This window comes from Emys orbicularis, chromosome 4 (assembly GCF_028017835.1).
Source record: "Emys orbicularis isolate rEmyOrb1 chromosome 4, rEmyOrb1.hap1, whole genome shotgun sequence".
Lineage (NCBI taxonomy): Eukaryota > Metazoa > Chordata > Testudines > Emydidae > Emys > Emys orbicularis.
Window position 1 is genome coordinate 110065513 of NC_088686.1, and position 21339 is coordinate 110086851.

The 21339-nt window shown below is 41.7% G+C and overlaps 1 protein-coding gene across 1 annotated transcript in view; it reads left to right on the top strand.

Moving 5' to 3' along the window:
- GAL (galanin and GMAP prepropeptide) overlaps positions 1–21339 on the top strand; it is a 47180-nt gene that overhangs the window by 16400 nt on the left and 9441 nt on the right. The gene's annotated exons all lie outside the window — the stretch shown is intronic.

Sequence of the window (21339 nt, forward strand, 5' to 3'; positions counted from 1 at the left end):
ATTCAGAAATTTACATCAGAAATTGTCTAAATGGTGTCAAGTATCAGAGGGGTAGCCGTGTTAGTCTGGATCTGTAAAAAGCGACAAAGAGTCCTGTGGCACCTTATAGACCAACAGACGTATTGGAGCATAAATGTCTAAATCGTGTAGATTCTGGGAGGTGATTTCTGTGTTTTTTTCAGGCATTTCCCCAATAGATTGAAGATTAGGAACATTTTTCCCATAGTGAAGTTGATGTGTATTGCATGTTTTGTGAAAACAGAAAAAAGAACAAACTCATGACAGAAAAATTTAATCCATTACACATGAAGGATAAAGCCTATGGGCCTGGTTTTTCTTTTTGTTTTGTTTTGTTATTTTTTAGTTACCCCATTATAAAACCATTGACTCGTTTAGAGTAATATCAGATTTATACAGTATAAGTGATACTAGAATCAGGCTTTCTGAAATGATTACATACCTGGAGGGGTTCACATAAACTTTGATCACCTTTTTCAAGGGAAAACATTACCCACTTGCCAGCACACAGGTATACAGGGAGACTTACAAGTAAAAGAGAGCCATCCGCAGACGATTGTCCTGGTTAATGGGAGTCATCAAGATTCCAAACCACCATTAATGGCCCACACTTTGCATAATTACAATAGGCCCTCAGAGTTATATTTCATATTTCTAGTTTCAGATACATGAGTGGTACATTTATACAACTAGGATGACCACACTCAGTAGATTATAAGCTTTGTAATGATACCTTACAAGAGACCTTTTGCATGAAGCATATTCCAGTTATGCTAATGAGTTAAATATAATGTATTTTCATAAAATCATATAGAGTGCAACATCACACAATGGATTTGGCCTGATGTGAGGGGTTCTCTCTAGATGCTGTTTTTAAACCGGTCTCAGAAAATAGCTCACGAACAAGAGAAGCGGCTAATCAAACCTGAGAATGACAAATGGTGAACACTTGGGTTTCTGGAATGGCAAAGAACCCTTACCATGGGCTTGGGTGCCATGAGGGTTCTCTAAGAGACGGGAAGCATCTCCAAGTTAAGGGCTCCAGAGAAACTGGCCAATATTTTCAAACTTTAGGATGCCTGAATTTCAGCCCCTAAACCCACTTTTAAGCAACTAACTAAAAGTGACCTGATTTCCATAGGTGCTGAGCACTCAAAACCCCTAGTGAAATCAACAGGAGCTGTGGGTGCTCAGCTCCTCTTCAAATCAGGCCACTTATAAGTTATTTAGGTGCCTAATTTAAGGCATCTAATTTTCAAAATGTAACCAAAGCCTATTTCATGCCGTTACAGGATGAGTTTTGCTAATAGCAGATATCACTGACTAAAAAGCCAACACAAACGGTGAATCAATGGGAATGATGTCATAAAAGGATGACATATCCCCTCTGGCTTGGGTAACAAATGAAGTAGCTGCCCATTGGTTCTCAGACAACCAATCAGAAAGTATGTTTTCTCTGTCTGCACTGAGGTTATAAAAGGCTGCAGGCTCAGACAGGGTCAGCATACTACTGTGGTGATTTCAAGAGGTGGCTTTGCCAAGCCACACTTTGTCAGGCCAGTCATAATCAGGCCAGACCAGGAAGAAATCAAAGAAGGCAAACTATGAGAGAGAAAACCAAGTGAACAGAGCCAGGAACAGAAGGAAAGAGAGTCAGGCAAGCCAAGCAAAGAAAGACACAGGCAAGTGGAGCCAAGCAAGGAAACATCCACTGAAGCCAAGCAAGTCAAGAAAAAAGCTAGGCAGGCCAATTCCTGAGTAAAGACTCAGGTAAACCAAGCAGAGAAAACAAAAGAAAGCCAAGAAAGTCAAGCCAAGTGTTGCTGGAACACTAGAAGTCTGCAACATGTCCGAGACTGAGTCTGAGTCTGAGTCTGAGCACTCTGGTGAGACCTCAACCGCAAAAGACCCTAAGGCCAAAATCACCCGTTCTTCCCGGGCTGGGCTGCAGTTCTCTGTCAGTCGCATAGACAGATTGCTCCGCAAAGGACAATTTGCAGACCGTATTGGAGCTGGAGCCCCAGTATATATGGCCGCGGTGCTTCAATAAGTGACTCATGAGATTGTGGATATTGCTGGGGAAGTCGCTGCACGCAGCAAGAAGCGTCGGATTTCCCCACGGCACTTGCAGCTGGCCATTCACAGCGACTCAGAGCTCAAGAAACTGCTGGGAGGTGTCACCATCTCTCAGGGCGGAGTCCTGCACTTAAATCAGCCTGTGGTTTTACCTTCCAAGAAGAGGAATGGCAGGAGAGCCATCAAGAGAAGGATTGCCCCTGCTCCTGTCCCTCTTAAGTGAGAGCAGAGCAAAGGGGAGACTGCCACCCCAGATTTGGGAGAAAAGACATTAACTTGATTGCAAGGCTCTTTTCAAATGCATCAGTATGGTCTAATAAAAGCAGTTAAAATGCCTGGTCTTCTTTTGTGAATTAATTTCCTCTTTTACTATCCTACAATTTTAAGGGATCATTCAGTTGGTCAGGTAGCTGCATTGATAATATGGTATAAAAGCCTAGAAAGATAGAACTCAATCATTTCATTCAGAAATTTACATCAGAAATTGTCTAAATGGTGTCAAGTATCGGAGGGGTAGCCGTGTTAGTCTGGATCTGTAAAAAGCGACAAAGAGTCCTGTGGCACCTTATAGACCAACAGACGTATTGGAGCATAAATGTCTAAATCGTGTAGATTCTGGGAGGTGATTTCTGTGTTTTTTTCAGGCATTTCCCCAATAGATTGAAGATTAGGAACATTTTTCCCATAGTGAAGTTGATGTGTATTGCATGTTTTGTGAAAACAGAAAAAAGAACAAACTCATGACAGAAAAATTTAATCCATTACACATGAAGGATAAAGCCTATGGGCCTGGTTTTTCTTTTTGTTTTGTTTTGTTTTGTTATTTTTTAGTTACCCCATTATAAAACCATTGACTCGTTTAGAGTAATATCAGATTTATACAGTATAAGTGATACTAGAATCAGGCTTTCTGAAATGATTACATACCTGGAGGGGTTCACATAAACTTTGATCACCTTTTTCAAGGGAAAACATTACCCACTTGCCAGCACACAGGTATACAGGGAGACTTACAAGTAAAAGAGAGCCATCCGCAGACGATTGTCCTGGTTAATGGGAGTCATCAAGATTCCAAACCACCATTAATGGCCCACACTTTGCATAATTACAATAGGCCCTCAGAGTTATATTTCATATTTCTAGTTTCAGATACATGAGTGGTACATTTATACAACTAGGATGACCACACTCAGTAGATTATAAGCTTTGTAATGATACCTTACAGGAGACCTTTTGCATGAAGCATATTCCAGTTATGCTAATGAGTTAAATATAATGTATTTTCATAAAATCATATAGAGTGCAACATCACACAATGGATTTGGCCTGATGTGAGGGGTTCTCTCTAGATGCTGTTTTTAAACCGGTCTCAGAAAATAGCTCACGAACAAGAGAAGCGGCTAATCAAACCTGAGAATGACAAATGGTGAACACTTGGGTTTCTGGAATGGCAAAGAACCCTTACCATGGGCTTGGGTGCCATGAGGGTTCTCTAAGAGACGGGAAGCATCTCCAAGTTAAGGGCTCCAGAGAAACTGGCCAATATTTTCAAACTTTAGGATGCCTGAATTTCAGCCCCTAAACCCACTTTTAAGCAACTAACTAAAAGTGACCTGATTTCCATAGGTGCTGAGCACTCAAAACCCCTAGTGAAATCAACAGGAGCTGTGGGTGCTCAGCTCCTCTTCAAATCAGGCCACTTATAAGTTATTTAGGTGCCTAATTTAAGGCATCTAATTTTCAAAATGTAACCAAAGCCTATTTCATGCCGTTACAGGATGAGTTTTGCTAATAGCAGATATCACTGACTAAAAAGCCAACACAAACGGTGAATCAATGGGAATGATGTCATAAAAGGATGACATATCCCCTCTGGCTTGGGTAACAAATGAAGTAGCTGCCCATTGGTTCTCAGACAACCAATCAGAAAGTATGTTTTCTCTGTCTGCACTGAGGTTATAAAAGGCTGCAGGCTCAGACAGGGTCAGCATACTACTGTGGTGATTTCAAGAGGTGGCTTTGCCAAGCCACACTTTGTCAGGCCAGTCATAATCAGGCCAGACCAGGAAGAAATCAAAGAAGGCAAACTATGAGAGAGAAAACCAAGTGAACAGAGCCAGGAACAGAAGGAAAGAGAGTCAGGCAAGCCAAGCAAAGAAAGACACAGGCAAGTGGAGCCAAGCAAGGAAACATCCACTGAAGCCAAGCAAGTCAAGAAAAAAGCTAGGCAGGCCAATTCCTGAGTAAAGACTCAGGTAAACCAAGCAGAGAAAACAAAAGAAAGCCAAGAAAGTCAAGCCAAGTGTTGCTGGAGCACTAGAAGTCTGCAACATGTCCGAGACAGAGTCTGAGTCTGAGTCTGAGCACTCTGGTGAGACCTCAACCGCAAAAGACCCTAAGGCCAAAATCACCCGTTCTTCCCGGGCTGGGCTGCAGTTCTCTGTCAGTCGCATAGACAGATTGCTCCACAAAGGACAATTTGCAGACCGTATTGGAGCTGGAGCCCCAGTATATATGGCCGCGGTGCTTCAATAAGTGACTCATGAGATTGTGGATATTGCTGGGGAAGTCGCTGCACGCAGCAAGAAGCGTCGGATTTCCCCACGGCACTTGCAGCTGGCCATTCACAGCGACTCAGAGCTCAAGAAACTGCTGGGAGGTGTCACCATCTCTCAGGGCGGAGTCCTGCACTTAAATCAGCCTGTGGTTTTACCTTCCAAGAAGAGGAATGGCAGGAGAGCCATCAAGAGAAGGATTGCCCCTGCTCCTGTCCCTCTTAAGTGAGAGCAGAGCAAAGGGGAGACTGCCACCCCAGATTTGGGAGAAAAGACATTAACTTGATTGCAAGGCTCTTTTCAAATGCATCAGTATGGTCTAATAAAAGCAGTTAAAATGCCTGGTCTTCTTTTGTGAATTAATTTCCTCTTTTACTATCCTACAATTTTAAGGGATCATTCAGTTGGTCAGGTAGCTGCATTGATAATATGGTATAAAAGCCTAGAAAGATAGAACTCAATCATTTCATTCAGAAATTTACATCAGAAATTGTCTAAATGGTGTCAAGTATCGGAGGGGTAGCCGTGTTAGTCTGGATCTGTAAAAAGCGACAAAGAGTCCTGTGGCACCTTATAGACCAACAGACGTATTGGAGCATAAATGTCTAAATCGTGTAGATTCTGGGAGGTGATTTCTGTGTTTTTTTCAGGCATTTCCCCAATAGATTGAAGATTAGGAACATTTTTCCCATAGTGAAGTTGATGTGTATTGCATGTTTTGTGAAAACAGAAAAAAGAACAAACTCATGACAGAAAAATTTAATCCATTACACATGAAGGATAAAGCCTATGGGCCTGGTTTTTCTTTTTGTTTTGTTTTGTTTTGTTATTTTTTAGTTACCCCATTATAAAACCATTGACTCGTTTAGAGTAATATCAGATTTATACAGTATAAGTGATACTAGAATCAGGCTTTCTGAAATGATTACATACCTGGAGGGGTTCACATAAACTTTGATCACCTTTTTCAAGGGAAAACATTACCCACTTGCCAGCACACAGGTATACAGGGAGACTTACAAGTAAAAGAGAGCCATCCGCAGACGATTGTCCTGGTTAATGGGAGTCATCAAGATTCCAAACCACCATTAATGGCCCACACTTTGCATAATTACAATAGGCCCTCAGAGTTATATTTCATATTTCTAGTTTCAGATACATGAGTGGTACATTTATACAACTAGGATGACCACACTCAGTAGATTATAAGCTTTGTAATGATACCTTACAAGAGACCTTTTGCATGAAGCATATTCCAGTTATGCTAATGAGTTAAATATAATGTATTTTCATAAAATCATATAGAGTGCAACATCACACAATGGATTTGGCCTGATGTGAGGGGTTCTCTCTAGATGCTGTTTTTAAACCGGTCTCAGAAAATAGCTCACGAACAAGAGAAGCGGCTAATCAAACCTGAGAATGACAAATGGTGAACACTTGGGTTTCTGGAATGGCAAAGAACCCTTACCATGGGCTTGGGTGCCATGAGGGTTCTCTAAGAGACGGGAAGCATCTCCAAGTTAAGGGCTCCAGAGAAACTGGCCAATATTTTCAAACTTTAGGATGCCTGAATTTCAGCCCCTAAACCCACTTTTAAGCAACTAACTAAAAGTGACCTGATTTCCATAGGTGCTGAGCACTCAAAACCCCTAGTGAAATCAACAGGAGCTGTGGGTGCTCAGCTCCTCTTCAAATCAGGCCACTTATAAGTTATTTAGGTGCCTAATTTAAGGCATCTAATTTTCAAAATGTAACCAAAGCCTATTTCATGCCGTTACAGGATGAGTTTTGCTAATAGCAGATATCACTGACTAAAAAGCCAACACAAACGGTGAATCAATGGGAATGATGTCATAAAAGGATGACATATCCCCTCTGGCTTGGGTAACAAATGAAGTAGCTGCCCATTGGTTCTCAGACAACCAATCAGAAAGTATGTTTTCTCTGTCTGCACTGAGGTTATAAAAGGCTGCAGGCTCAGACAGGGTCAGCATACTACTGTGGTGATTTCAAGAGGTGGCTTTGCCAAGCCACACTTTGTCAGGCCAGTCATAATCAGGCCAGACCAGGAAGAAATCAAAGAAGGCAAACTATGAGAGAGAAAACCAAGTGAACAGAGCCAGGAACAGAAGGAAAGAGAGTCAGGCAAGCCAAGCAAAGAAAGACACAGGCAAGTGGAGCCAAGCAAGGAAACATCCACTGAAGCCAAGCAAGTCAAGAAAAAAGCTAGGCAGGCCAATTCCTGAGTAAAGACTCAGGTAAACCAAGCAGAGAAAACAAAAGAAAGCCAAGAAAGTCAAGCCAAGTGTTGCTGGAACACTAGAAGTCTGCAACATGTCCGAGACTGAGTCTGAGTCTGAGCACTCTGGTGAGACCTCAACCGCAAAAGACCCTAAGGCCAAAATCACCCGTTCTTCCCGGGCTGGGCTGCAGTTCTCTGTCAGTCGCATAGACAGATTGCTCCGCAAAGGACAATTTGCAGACCGTATTGGAGCTGGAGCCCCAGTATATATGGCCGCGGTGCTTCAATAAGTGACTCATGAGATTGTGGATATTGCTGGGGAAGTCGCTGCACGCAGCAAGAAGCGTCGGATTTCCCCACGGCACTTGCAGCTGGCCATTCACAGCGACTCAGAGCTCAAGAAACTGCTGGGAGGTGTCACCATCTCTCAGGGCGGAGTCCTGCACTTAAATCAGCCTGTGGTTTTACCTTCCAAGAAGAGGAATGGCAGGAGAGCCATCAAGAGAAGGATTGCCCCTGCTCCTGTCCCTCTTAAGTGAGAGCAGAGCAAAGGGGAGACTGCCACCCCAGATTTGGGAGAAAAGACATTAACTTGATTGCAAGGCTCTTTTCAAATGCATCAGTATGGTCTAATAAAAGCAGTTAAAATGCCTGGTCTTCTTTTGTGAATTAATTTCCTCTTTTACTATCCTACAATTTTAAGGGATCATTCAGTTGGTCAGGTAGCTGCATTGATAATATGGTATAAAAGCCTAGAAAGATAGAACTCAATCATTTCATTCAGAAATTTACATCAGAAATTGTCTAAATGGTGTCAAGTATCAGAGGGGTAGCCGTGTTAGTCTGGATCTGTAAAAAGCGACAAAGAGTCCTGTGGCACCTTATAGACCAACAGACGTATTGGAGCATAAATGTCTAAATCGTGTAGATTCTGGGAGGTGATTTCTGTGTTTTTTTCAGGCATTTCCCCAATAGATTGAAGATTAGGAACATTTTTCCCATAGTGAAGTTGATGTGTATTGCATGTTTTGTGAAAACAGAAAAAAGAACAAACTCATGACAGAAAAATTTAATCCATTACACATGAAGGATAAAGCCTATGGGCCTGGTTTTTCTTTTTGTTTTGTTTTGTTATTTTTTAGTTACCCCATTATAAAACCATTGACTCGTTTAGAGTAATATCAGATTTATACAGTATAAGTGATACTAGAATCAGGCTTTCTGAAATGATTACATACCTGGAGGGGTTCACATAAACTTTGATCACCTTTTTCAAGGGAAAACATTACCCACTTGCCAGCACACAGGTATACAGGGAGACTTACAAGTAAAAGAGAGCCATCCGCAGACGATTGTCCTGGTTAATGGGAGTCATCAAGATTCCAAACCACCATTAATGGCCCACACTTTGCATAATTACAATAGGCCCTCAGAGTTATATTTCATATTTCTAGTTTCAGATACATGAGTGGTACATTTATACAACTAGGATGACCCCACACAGTAGATTATAAGCTTTGTAATGATACCTTACAAGAGACCTTTTGCATGAAGCATATTCCAGTTATGCTAATGAGTTAAATATAATGTATTTTCATAAAATCATATAGAGTGCAACATCACACAATGGATTTGGCCTGATGTGAGGGGTTCTCTCTAGATGCTGTTTTTAAACCGGTCTCAGAAAATAGCTCACGAACAAGAGAAGCGGCTAATCAAACCTGAGAATGACAAATGGTGAACACTTGGGTTTCTGGAATGGCAAAGAACCCTTACCATGGGCTTGGGTGCCATGAGGGTTCTCTAAGAGACGGGAAGCATCTCCAAGTTAAGGGCTCCAGAGAAACTGGCCAATATTTTCAAACTTTAGGATGCCTGAATTTCAGCCCCTAAACCCACTTTTAAGCAACTAACTAAAAGTGACCTGATTTCCATAGGTGCTGAGCACTCAAAACCCCTAGTGAAATCAACAGGAGCTGTGGGTGCTCAGCTCCTCTTCAAATCAGGCCACTTATAAGTTATTTAGGTGCCTAATTTAAGGCATCTAATTTTCAAAATGTAACCAAAGCCTATTTCATGCCGTTACAGGATGAGTTTTGCTAATAGCAGATATCACTGACTAAAAAGCCAACACAAACGGTGAATCAATGGGAATGATGTCATAAAAGGATGACATATCCCCTCTGGCTTGGGTAACAAATGAAGTAGCTGCCCATTGGTTCTCAGACAACCAATCAGAAAGTATGTTTTCTCTGTCTGCACTGAGGTTATAAAAGGCTGCAGGCTCAGACAGGGTCAGCATACTACTGTGGTGATTTCAAGAGGTGGCTTTGCCAAGCCACACTTTGTCAGGCCAGTCATAATCAGGCCAGACCAGGAAGAAATCAAAGAAGGCAAACTATGAGAGAGAAAACCAAGTGAACAGAGCCAGGAACAGAAGGAAAGAGAGTCAGGCAAGCCAAGCAAAGAAAGACACAGGCAAGTGGAGCCAAGCAAGGAAACATCCACTGAAGCCAAGCAAGTCAAGAAAAAAGCTAGGCAGGCCAATTCCTGAGTAAAGACTCAGGTAAACCAAGCAGAGAAAACAAAAGAAAGCCAAGAAAGTCAAGCCAAGTGTTGCTGGAACACTAGAAGTCTGCAACATGTCCGAGACTGAGTCTGAGTCTGAGTCTGAGCACTCTGGTGAGACCTCAACCGCAAAAGACCCTAAGGCCAAAATCACCCGTTCTTCCCGGGCTGGGCTGCAGTTCTCTGTCAGTCGCATAGACAGATTGCTCCGCAAAGGACAATTTGCAGACCGTATTGGAGCTGGAGCCCCAGTATATATGGCCGCGGTGCTTCAATAAGTGACTCATGAGATTGTGGATATTGCTGGGGAAGTCGCTGCACGCAGCAAGAAGCGTCGGATTTCCCCACGGCACTTGCAGCTGGCCATTCACAGCGACTCAGAGCTCAAGAAACTGCTGGGAGGTGTCACCATCTCTCAGGGCGGAGTCCTGCACTTAAATCAGCCTGTGGTTTTACCTTCCAAGAAGAGGAATGGCAGGAGAGCCATCAAGAGAAGGATTGCCCCTGCTCCTGTCCCTCTTAAGTGAGAGCAGAGCAAAGGGGAGACTGCCACCCCAGATTTGGGAGAAAAGACATTAACTTGATTGCAAGGCTCTTTTCAAATGCATCAGTATGGTCTAATAAAAGCAGTTAAAATGCCTGGTCTTCTTTTGTGAATTAATTTCCTCTTTTACTATCCTACAATTTTAAGGGATCATTCAGTTGGTCAGGTAGCTGCATTGATAATATGGTATAAAAGCCTAGAAAGATAGAACTCAATCATTTCATTCAGAAATTTACATCAGAAATTGTCTAAATGGTGTCAAGTATCAGAGGGGTAGCCGTGTTAGTCTGGATCTGTAAAAAGCGACAAAGAGTCCTGTGGCACCTTATAGACCAACAGACGTATTGGAGCATAAATGTCTAAATCGTGTAGATTCTGGGAGGTGATTTCTGTGTTTTTTTTAGGCATTTCCCCAAAAGATTGAAGATTAGGAACATTTTTCCCATAGTGAAGTTGATGTTTATTGCATGTTTTGTGAAAACAGAAAAAAGAACAAACTCATGACAGAAAAATTTAATCCATTACACATGAAGGATAAAGCCTATGGGCCTGGTTTTTCTTTTTGTTTTGTTTTGTTTTGTTATTTTTTAGTTACCCCATTATAAAACCATTGACTCGTTTAGAGTAATATCAGATTTATACAGTATAAGTGATACTAGAATCAGGCTTTCTGAAATGATTACATACCTGGAGGGGTTCACATAAACTTTGATCACCTTTTTCAAGGGAAAACATTACCCACTTGCCAGCACACAGGTATACAGGGAGACTTACAAGTAAAAGAGAGCCATCCGCAGACGATTGTCCTGGTTAATGGGAGTCATCAAGATTCCAAACCACCATTAATGGCCCACACTTTGCATAATTACAATAGGCCCTCAGAGTTATATTTCATATTTCTAGTTTCAGATACATGAGTGGTACATTTATACAACTAGGATGACCACACTCAGTAGATTATAAGCTTTGTAATGATACCTTACAGGAGACCTTTTGCATGAAGCATATTCCAGTTATGCTAATGAGTTAAATATAATGTATTTTCATAAAATCATATAGAGTGCAACATCACACAATGGATTTGGCCTGATGTGAGGGGTTCTCTCTAGATGCTGTTTTTAAACCGGTCTCAGAAAATAGCTCACGAACAAGAGAAGCGGCTAATCAAACCTGAGAATGACAAATGGTGAACACTTGGGTTTCTGGAATGGCAAAGAACCCTTACCATGGGCTTGGGTGCCATGAGGGTTCTCTAAGAGACGGGAAGCATCTCCAAGTTAAGGGCTCCAGAGAAACTGGCCAATATTTTCAAACTTTAGGATGCCTGAATTTCAGCCCCTAAACCCACTTTTAAGCAACTAACTAAAAGTGACCTGATTTCCATAGGTGCTGAGCACTCAAAACCCCTAGTGAAATCAACAGGAGCTGTGGGTGCTCAGCTCCTCTTCAAATCAGGCCACTTATAAGTTATTTAGGTGCCTAATTTAAGGCATCTAATTTTCAAAATGTAACCAAAGCCTATTTCATGCCGTTACAGGATGAGTTTTGCTAATAGCAGATATCACTGACTAAAAAGCCAACACAAACGGTGAATCAATGGGAATGATGTCATAAAAGGATGACATATCCCCTCTGGCTTGGGTAACAAATGAAGTAGCTGCCCATTGGTTCTCAGACAACCAATCAGAAAGTATGTTTTCTCTGTCTGCACTGAGGTTATAAAAGGCTGCAGGCTCAGACAGGGTCAGCATACTACTGTGGTGATTTCAAGAGGTGGCTTTGCCAAGCCACACTTTGTCAGGCCAGTCATAATCAGGCCAGACCAGGAAGAAATCAAAGAAGGCAAACTATGAGAGAGAAAACCAAGTGAACAGAGCCAGGAACAGAAGGAAAGAGAGTCAGGCAAGCCAAGCAAAGAAAGACACAGGCAAGTGGAGCCAAGCAAGGAAACATCCACTGAAGCCAAGCAAGTCAAGAAAAAAGCTAGGCAGGCCAATTCCTGAGTAAAGACTCAGGTAAACCAAGCAGAGAAAACAAAAGAAAGCCAAGAAAGTCAAGCCAAGTGTTGCTGGAACACTAGAAGTCTGCAACATGTCTGAGACTGAGTCTGAGTCTGAGCACTCTGGTGAGACCTCAACCGCAAAAGACCCTAAGGCCAAAATCACCCGTTCTTGCCGGGCTGGGCTGCAGTTCTCTGTCAGTCGCATAGACAGATTGCTCCGCAAAGGACAATTTGCAGACCGTATTGGAGCTGGAGCCCCAGTATATATGGCCGCGGTGCTTCAATAAGTGACTCATGAGATTGTGGATATTGCTGGGGAAGTCGCTGCACGCAGCAAGAAGCGTCGGATTTCCCCACGGCACTTGCAGCTGGCCATTCACAGCGACTCAGAGCTCAAGAAACTGCTGGGAGGTGTCACCATCTCTCCGAGCGGAGTCCTGCACTTAAATCAGCCTGTGGTTTTACCTTCCAAGAAGAGGAATGGCAGGAGAGCCATCAAGAGAAGGATTGCCCCTGCTCCTGTCCCTCTTAAGTGAGAGCAGAGCAAAGGGGAGACTGCCACCCCAGATTTGGGAGAAAAGACATTAACTTGATTGAAAGCTCTTTTCAAATGCATCAGTATGGTCTAATAAAAGCAGTTAAAATGCCTGGTCTTCTTTTGTGAATTAATTTCCTCTTTTACTATCCTACAATTTTAAGGGATCATTCAGTTGGTCAGGTAGCTGCATTGATAATATGGTATAAAAGCCTAGAAAGATAGAACTCAATCATTTCATTCAGAAATTTACATCAGAAATTGTCTAAATGGTGTCAAGTATCGGAGGGGTAGCCGTGTTAGTCTGGATCTGTAAAAAGCGACAAAGAGTCCTGTGGCACCTTATAGACCAACAGACGTATTGGAGCATAAATGTCTAAATCGTGTAGATTCTGGGAGGTGATTTCTGTGTTTTTTTCAGGCATTTCCCCAATAGATTGAAGATTAGGAACATTTTTTCCCATAGTGAAGTTGATGTGTATTGCATGTTTTGTGAAAACAGAAAAAAGAACAAACTCATGACAGAAAAATTTAATCCATTACACATGAAGGATAAAGCCTATGGGCCTGGTTTTTCTTTTTGTTTTGTTTTGTTTTGTTATTTTTTAGTTACCCCATTATAAAACCATTGACTCGTTTAGAGTAATATCAGATTTATACAGTATAAGTGATACTAGAATCAGGCTTTCTGAAATGATTACATACCTGGAGGGGTTCACATAAACTTTGATCACCTTTTTCAAGGGAAAACATTACCCACTTGCCAGCACACAGGTATACAGGGAGACTTACAAGTAAAAGAGAGCCATCCGCAGACGATTGTCCTGGTTAATGGGAGTCATCAAGATTCCAAACCACCATTAATGGCCCACACTTTGCATAATTACAATAGGCCCTCAGAGTTATATTTCATATTTCTAGTTTCAGATACATGAGTGGTACATTTATACAACTAGGATGACCACACTCAGTAGATTATAAGCTTTGTAATGATACCTTACAAGAGACCTTTTGCATGAAGCATATTCCAGTTATGCTAATGAGTTAAATATAATGTATTTTCATAAAATCATATAGAGTGCAACATCACACAATGGATTTGGCCTGATGTGAGGGGTTCTCTCTAGATGCTGTTTTTAAACCGGTCTCAGAAAATAGCTCACGAACAAGAGAAGCGGCTAATCAAACCTGAGAATGACAAATGGTGAACACTTGGGTTTCTGGAATGGCAAAGAACCCTTACCATGGGCTTGGGTGCCATGAGGGTTCTCTAAGAGACGGGAAGCATCTCCAAGTTAAGGGCTCCAGAGAAACTGGCCAATATTTTCAAACTTTAGGATGCCTGAATTTCAGCCCCTAAACCCACTTTTAAGCAACTAACTAAAAGTGACCTGATTTCCATAGGTGCTGAGCACTCAAAACCCCTAGTGAAATCAACAGGAGCTGTGGGTGCTCAGCTCCTCTTCAAATCAGGCCACTTATAAGTTATTTAGGTGCCTAATTTAAGGCATCTAATTTTCAAAATGTAACCAAAGCCTATTTCATGCCGTTACAGGATGAGTTTTGCTAATAGCAGATATCACTGACTAAAAAGCCAACACAAACGGTGAATCAATGGGAATGATGTCATAAAAGGATGACATATCCCCTCTGGCTTGGGTAACAAATGAAGTAGCTGCCCATTGGTTCTCAGACAACCAATCAGAAAGTATGTTTTCTCTGTCTGCACTGAGGTTATAAAAGGCTGCAGGCTCAGACAGGGTCAGCATACTACTGTGGTGATTTCAAGAGGTGGCTTTGCCAAGCCACACTTTGTCAGGCCAGTCATAATCAGGCCAGACCAGGAAGAAATCAAAGAAGGCAAACTATGAGAGAGAAAACCAAGTGAACAGAGCCAGGAACAGAAGGAAAGAGAGTCAGGCAAGCCAAGCAAAGAAAGACACAGGCAAGTGGAGCCAAGCAAGGAAACATCCACTGAAGCCAAGCAAGTCAAGAAAAAAGCTAGGCAGGCCAATTCCTGAGTAAAGACTCAGGTAAACCAAGCAGAGAAAACAAAAGAAAGCCAAGAAAGTCAAGCCAAGTGTTGCTGGAACACTAGAAGTCTGCAACATGTCTGAGTCTGAGTCTGAGTCTGAGCACTCTGGTGAGACCTCAACCGCAAAAGACCCTAAGGCCAAAATCACCCGTTCTTCCCGGGCTGGGCTGCAGTTCTCTGTCAGTCGCATAGACAGATTGCTCCGCAAAGGACAATTTGCAGACCGTATTGGAGCTGGAGCCCCAGTATATATGGCCGCGGTGCTTCAATAAGTGACTCATGAGATTGTGGATATTGCTGGGGAAGTCGCTGCACGCAGCAAGAAGCGTCGGATTTCCCCACGGCACTTGCAGCTGGCCATTCACAGCGACTCAGAGCTCAAGAAACTGCTGGGAGGTGTCACCATCTCTCCGAGCGGAGTCCTGCACTTAAATCAGCCTGTGGTTTTACCTTCCAAGAAGAGGAATGGCAGGAGAGCCATCAAGAGAAGGATTGCCCCTGCTCCTGTCCCTCTTAAGTGAGAGCAGAGCAAAGGGGAGACTGCCACCCCAGATTTGGGAGAAAAGACATTAACTTGATTGAAAGCTCTTTTCAAATGCATCAGTATGGTCTAATAAAAGCAGTTAAAATGCCTGGTCTTCTTTTGTGAATTAATTTCCTCTTTTACTATCCTACAATTTTAAGGGATCATTCAGTTGGTCAGGTAGCTGCATTGATAATATGGTATAAAAGCCTAGAAAGATAGAACTCAATCATTTCATTCAGAAATTTACATCAGAAATTGTCTAAATGGTGTCAAGTATCGGAGGGGTAGCCGTGTTAGTCTGGATCTGTAAAAAGCGACAAAGAGTCCTGTGGCACCTTATAGACCAACAGACGTATTGGAGCATAAATGTCTAAATCGTGTAGATTCTGGGAGGTGATTTCTGTGTTTTTTTCAGGCATTTCCCCAATAGATTGAAGATTAGGAACATTTTTCCCATAGTGAAGTTGATGTGTATTGCATGTTTTGTGAAAACAGAAAAAAGAACAAACTCATGACAGAAAAATTTAATCCATTACACATGAAGGATAAAGCCTATGGGCCTGGTTTTTCTTTTTGTTTTGTTTTGTTTTGTTATTTTTTAGTTACCCCATTATAAAACCATTGACTCGTTTAGAGTAATATCAGATTTATACAGTATAAGTGATACTAGAATCAGGCTTTCTGAAATGATTACATACCTGGAGGGGTTCACATAAACTTTGATCACCTTTTTCAAGGGAAAACATTACCCACTTGCCAGCACACAGGTATACAGGGAGACTTACAAGTAAAAGAGAGCCATCCGCAGACGATTGTCCTGGTTAATGGGAGTCATCAAGATTCCAAACCACCATTAATAGCCCACACTTTGCATAATTACAATAGGCCCTCAGAGTTATATTTCATATTTCTAGTTTCAGATACATGAGTGGTACATTTATACAACTAGGATGACCACACTCAGTAGATTATAAGCTTTGTAATGATACCTTACAAGAGACCTTTTGCATGAAGCATATTCCAGTTACATTATATTTAACTCATTAGCATATTTTCATAAAATCATATAGAGTGCAACATCACACAATGGATTTGGCCTGATGTGAGGGGTTCTCTCCAGATGCTGTTTTTAAACCGGTCTCAGAAAATAGCTCACGAACAAGAGAAGCGGCTAATCAAACCTGAGAGTGACAAATGGTGAACACTTGGGTTTCTGGAATGGCAAAGAACCCCTACCATGGTCTTGGGTGCCATGAGGGTTCTCTAAGAGACGGGAAGCATCACCAAGTTAAGGGCTCCAGAGAAACTGGCCAATATTTTCAAACTTTAGGATGCCTGAATTTCAGCCCCTAAACCCACTTTTAAGCAACTAACTAAAAGTGACCTGATTTCCATAGGTGCTGAGCACTCAAAACCCCTAGTGAAATCAACAGGAGCTGTGGGTGCTCAGCTCCTCTTCAAATCAGGCCACTTATAAGTTATTTAGGTGCCTAATTTAAGGCATCTAATTTTCAAAATGTAACCAAAGCCTATTTCATGCCGTTACAGGATCCATTCCTAAAAGTCCTTACTCATGTATGTAGCCCTTATTCTCCCATATTGTCCCATTGGAGGCACGAGTGATCATTCGTTCCCTGCGTAATAACTGTAGCGTCAGGACCTCGTTCAGTACTTTCCGATTTTGTTTATGACATTCAACCATTTTGAGAAGATAAAAGCAAATTTTAATTTCACTTTTTCATGGCGTTTAAATATATCAGCTCCCCCAAAGAATGGACAAAACTTCAGTGAAGTAAGGGTCTGAGGACTTGATTCTGCCATCCTCTAACTTGAGCAGTATCTTACTACACAATTAGTTCCACTGATGGCAATGGAACTCCTTGTGCAGTAAAGGCATAACTCAGTGTGAGCAAGGGGCGCAGAACAGTGCCCATTTTGACTATGGAACTAGATACTGCTGTCACTTACAGCTTAAAATATGTTCCGGTCCATGGAGTTATTCCTAATTAGAGCTGAGTGAATAATTGAGTTTTCAATTTGTTGCCGGCCCAGATGGGCCCCGCGATGGCAAACAGGGTTCGTTGCCCGGTGTGCTTTACGCCAATAATCACACCAGGTGTGGAGAAGCAAAACCAACTTTATTCAAGAGCTCTGAATAGGCACTAGGAGACCAACACCTCTCAAATCAAGCGCAGCCCATATCAGCACATGTTCCATTTTATATTCCAAGCAGTTTCTGTGTAAGCCTTTGTCTGTTACTCCCTCTTACCCCTCCCACCCCTCCCTTCTCTAGCAGTTACAGTTAGAAAAATTCCCATTCGTCTGCTTATCTTTGACCTTGTTACTGTGAATGAAACAGCAGCTGCCAGCTAGAAAAGCTGACCCTTACATTTCTGCTTCAGCATGTAAGCAGTTAGCACAGAAGTAGGTGAAAGTTTACAAGATGGAGTCACTGTGGCTCACTTAGACCCAGAGCAAAGGAGTTTCATCGGCTCTTTTGGCCTTCCACGCCCCTGAGTTACCTGGTAGCTATGCCTAGTGACACCAACAAATTTGGTGGCCAAAGGGAAAAAATAAAAAGTAAAAAAGAAATGTTCTTTCTGGTTAAAGGAAAAGGTTTGTTCCACCCACAATTAAATATTTTGTTTCATTTTGGGGAGTTTTTTCACTTTGGGGTTGTGGGTGTTTGTTTTTTAATGGGAAATACATTTCTAAACAAAACATCATTTTGAAAAAAGTCAGAAATGACTTTTTCAGGATTTTTTTCACTCTTTTTTTTCCTGTCAAATTTTGTTCAAAAAATTTGCCCTGAATTCACAAACAGCTTTGGTTGAAAAAACTGCATTTTTTCAACAAATAAAACTATTTGCTGAAAAAAAAATGCCTAGCCTTATTGTTGATTTACACCCATGCAACAAAGAGCAGAATATGATTACATATATAAACACTACATATATTATAAGAGAGTATCTCTGCTACCACTTAACTATAAGCCAGTATCTCTGCTACCATTTATCTTCAGAAGGCATTGCTAGTAATTTCTTAGGTCTATATGATTTTGAGAGGCTTAGATATGTTTGATTTTTTTTTTAAAAGAAAGCTCCTCTTGTGGATGAGAGAGGAAACATATTATTATTTTTAGGGTAGAAGGAAGGATTTGAATTTGTGGCTGTTTGGAGGGAAGTTAATTAGACCAGACTGCTATGCTTTTGGAGTTCAAAATAAATTGGGCTGCTGCCCTTGTATTTCTACTTAGGAAAGTTCATTAATTGCTGATGGAAATGGGTAGCTTCCTCTTTGCCTAGGAACTGATTGATACTTTCAAAGATTAAACAAAAGTTAATAATAAAGGAAATTAAAACAGTTTTACACCCTGAGTTTTGCTAATAGCAGATATCACTTGTGACATTGTGCAGTCTATATGGTTTTATAAAAACTTGATAATAAGTCAATATAATGTAACTGGGATAGTTTTAGAGAAAATACGGTAATAAGTGAATGTAACGTAACTGGGATATGCTTCATGCAAAAGGTCTCTTGTAAGGTATCATTACAAAGCTTATAATCTACTGAGTATGATCATCTGATTTGTATAAATGTACCACTCTTGTATCTAAAACTAGAAATATAAAATGTAACTCTGAGGGCCTATTGTAATTATGTAAAATGTGGGCCATTAATGATGGTTTGGAATCTTGACGACTCCCATTGTCTGCAGATGGCTGTTTACCTGTGAGTCTCCCTGTATATGTGTGTGCTGGCAAGTGAGTAATGAAGTCTTGCAGTGACATGTGATCATGTCACCTGAACTGGAATCCATCTTTAACCTGGTGCTTTTCCAGTCAGGGGGGTGGAAACCCAGAGGGAAAAAGGGTTCCCGCCTTATGCAAAAGATATATAAAGAGGTGGAACAGAAGAGTGAGAGAGAGAAGCCATCATGAAGAATCCCCTAGCTACCACCTGAGCTGGAACAAGAGCTGTACCAGGGGAAAGAATTGTGCCCAGGCCTGGAAGGTGTCCAGTCTGAGAAAAACTTACTGAAGCATCTCTGAGGGTGAGATTATCTGTATTTAGTTTGATTAGACATAGATTTGCCCATTTTATTTTATTTTGCTTGGTGACTTACTTTGTTCTGTCTGTTACTACTTGGAACCACTTAAATCCTACTGTCTATATTTAATAAAATCACTTTTTATTTAGTAATTTACTCAGAGTATGTATTAATACCTGGGGGAGCAAACAACTGTGCATATCTCTCTATCAGTGTTATAGAGGGCGAACAATTTATGAGTTTGCCCTGCATAAGCTTTATGCAGGGTAAAACGGATTTATCTGGGTTTAGACCCCATTGGGAGTTGGGCATCTGAGTGCTAAAGACAAACACACTCCTGTGAGCTGTTTTTAGGTAAACTTGCAGCTTTGGGACAAGTGATTCAGACCCTGGGTCGGTGTTGGAGCCAGACGGGAGTGTCTGGTTCAGCAAGACAGGGTGCTGGAGTCCTGAGCTGGCAGGGAAAACAGAAGCAGGGGTAGTCTTTGCACATTAGGTGGCAGCTCCCAAGGGGGTTTCTGTGATCCAACCCGTCACATCACTGACTAAAAATCCAACACAAATGGTGAATCAATGGGAATGATGTCATAAAAGGATGACATATCCCCTCTGGCTTGGGTAACAAATGAAGTAGCTGCCCATTGGTTCTCAGACAACCAATCAGAAAGTATGTTTTCTCTGTCTGCACTGAGGTTATAAAAGGCTGCAGGCTCAGACAGGGTCAGCATACTACTGTGGTGATTTCAAGAGGTGGCTTTGCCAAGCCACACTTTGTCAGGCCAGTCATAATCAGGCCAGACCAGGAAGAAGTCAAAGAAGGCAAAATAAGAGAGAGAAAACCAAGTGAACAGAGCCAGGAACAGAAGGAAAGAGAGTCAGGCAAGCCAAGCAAAGAAAGACACAGGCAAGTGGAGCCAAGCAAGGAAACATCCACTGAAGCCAAGCAAGTCAAGAAAAAAGCTAGGCAGGCCAATTCCTGAGTAAAGACTCAGGTAAACCAAGCAGAGAAAACAAAAGAAAGCCAAGAAAGTCAAGCCAAGTGTTGCTGGAACACTAGAAGTCTGCCACATGTCTGAGACTGAGTCTGAGTCTGAGCACTCTGGTGAGACCTCAACCGCAAAAGACCCTAAGGCCAAGATCACCCGTTCTTCCCGGGCTGGGCTGCAGTTCTCTGTCAGTCGCATAGACAGATTGCTCCACAAAGGACAATTTGCAGACCGTATTGGAGCTGGAGCCCCAGTACATATGGCAGCGGCGCTTCAATAAGTGACTCATGAGATTGTGGATATTGCTGGGGAAGTCGCTGCACGCAGCAAGAAGCGTCGGATTTCCCCACGGCACTTGCAGCTGGCCATTCACAGCGACTCAGAGCTCAAGAAACTGCTGGGAGGTGTCACCATCTCTCCGGGCGGAGTCCTGCACTTAAATCAGCCTGTGGTTTTACCTTCCAAGAAGAGGAATGGCAGGAGATCCATCAAGAGAAGGATTGCCCCTGCTCCTGTCCCTCTTAAGTGAGAACAGAGCAAAGGGGAGACTGCCACCCCAGATTTGGGAGAAATGACATTAACTTGCATCAGTATGGTCTAATAAAAGCAGTTAAAATGCCTGGTCTTCTTTTGTGAATTAATTTCCTCTTTTACTATCCTACCATTTTAAGGGATCATTCTATTGGTCAGGTAGCTGCATTGATAATATGGTATAAAAGCCTAGAAAGATTGAGTTCTATCATTTCATTCAGAAATTTACATCAGAAATTGTCTAAATGGTGTCAAGTATCAGAGGGGTAGCCGTGTTAGTCTGGATCTGTAAAAAGCGACAAAGAGTCCTGTGGCACCTTATAGACCAACAGACGTATTGGAGCATAAATGTCTAAATCGTGTAGATTCTGGGAGGTGATTTCTGTGTTTTTTCAGGCATTTCCCCAATAGATTGAAGATTAGGAACATTTTTCCCATAGTGAAGTTGATGTGTATTGCATGTTTTGTAAAAACAGAAAAAAGAACAAACTCATGACAGAAAAATTTAATCCATTACACATGAAGGATAAAGCCTATGGGCCTGGTTTTTGTTTTGTTTTGTTTTGTTATTTTTTAGTTACCCCATTATAAAACCATTGACTCGTTTAGAGTAATATCAGATTTATACAGTATAAGTGATACTAGAATCAGGCTTTCTGAAATGATT